We start from the raw sequence: 1,799 nt of genomic DNA, 5'->3' as shown, positions 1-1,799 counted from the left end.
GGCACAATCATTAGCAAAGTGAATATAAGCGGACTGTGGTGTCGAGCTGCAAAGTTGTTCAAACAGGTTGTGCAAATCTTTGTTGATCAGAAGCCTCTTTAAGGAAGATGTTCATTTTCAAAAGCAACGGGCTCTGCTAAATTCTGTGCTCAGTTGCACATCTAACAACTGATACACATACAAACCAATAGCAATATATCTTATCCTTCATACCCTGCAGCAGCAGGTAAACTAAGACGGTGGCGCCACCAAGTGGGAGGTCACTCTTAGTGCTACTGTGAATTGATATACGGATCACATTTCTGGGTAAAATAAATAAATAAATAAATGACAATTATAGTACATCAACATCATGTTATCTCAAGAGGTTAATAAAATATTTAGATGATTTTTATATATAGCAACTTGGAAAAACACAAACTTAGATTAGGCTTTTACATTGGATGTAGATTTCACGATCCACCTCAGCAACAGACCTAAAATAAACTCCTGCAACTCTGTTGGTTTTTGAGTGCCACTCCGAGGTTAACTAGGGATTACTTCATAGAAACTTTCAACATGTGCATTAAACTAAAGGAGGTGGTTTCATACTGTGTTTCAAACATTTAATGAGGTAAAAATAACAAAAAGGTGCAAATAACTGCAGTTGTTACTATCTTATTTGGAAGGCAGCCCCTGGATTTTAAGGCGGGGATTGGTAAGAAAGTTGTGACTTTCCAAATAGAAAATTTGACCTCAGAACCTTTCTCCTTCACCTTGGTTGAAAATTTTAATTTCTTACGATGAATTGTAAGCAATAAAGAACATTTGTCTTTTGTTTTAATTAAATAACATACATTTACAGTACAATTCATTTTGCAATAATGTAAAATGTGTGTCAAAACAGTGGAACTTGGGAAAATTGATTAACTTAAAAAAGGTCTAAAAAGAATCACTGCTCTGACAGAAGATATGACCCTAAATGTGGGTTGATTTATCCTTTGGAAAAACATACAAATTAGCCCAGTTTTTCCAGAAAAAGAATAATAAAAAAGACACTCACTGAACTGACAGATGAGGTCAAGCAAATGCAGATTATGTAAACTTTAGAGTCGGAGGCTTGTTGGTTTGAGCTGTTATCGCAAAGCAAAAAGGCACTGGGTTAAATTTCCAGCCAGAATCTCACTGCTTGGTCTCCTCTCTGAACATGCATGGATTCTATCCTGTTGATCCCAGCTTCCTCCCATTGTCTGAAAACCTGCATGATAGATTAACTAAACTGTCTGCAGTTTGTGTCTCTGTGCCGGTTTAGTGATGGAGGTGTGTCCTATGGAGGGCATATGCTGCCTCCTGCCCGCTGACTGCTGGAGAAATGCTCTGTGCCATGGTTAACTTAAACACTAGATGTCTCTCTTACACAACCCGGTTTTCCCTGCTGATATGCTGCATGTGTCTGTCAGTTTCCGCTGTCTCGGGAACAACGGCTTGGAGGACACACCAGCGTGCATGCATACCTATCTCTGACATGACATGCTGACTGCTGCCTAACGTTTAAAACCCTTTTCGTTTTTTTTTTTTTTTCTCCCCCACCTCTGACATGCCTGTACCGGCTCTCTCCACCTCCCGGGAGCTTATTCCAAACCTTGCATGGTGATTTGCTGATCTCTTTGGGGTGCTGGGTGCCCGCTGTACAATCTGATTGGCCTTTGAGTGACCCTGCAGGTTTTGAGGGGGAGCGGGCCTCCACTGTAACCACAAGGAGAAAGTAGCACCGTCTTTATGACAGGGATGAGTTGGAAAGGACCGGCTGCAGAGAAAGG

Source organism: Fundulus heteroclitus, chromosome 5 (assembly GCF_011125445.2).
Source record: "Fundulus heteroclitus isolate FHET01 chromosome 5, MU-UCD_Fhet_4.1, whole genome shotgun sequence".
NCBI lineage: Eukaryota > Metazoa > Chordata > Actinopteri > Cyprinodontiformes > Fundulidae > Fundulus > Fundulus heteroclitus.
This window is presented reverse-complemented; position numbering follows the sequence as displayed.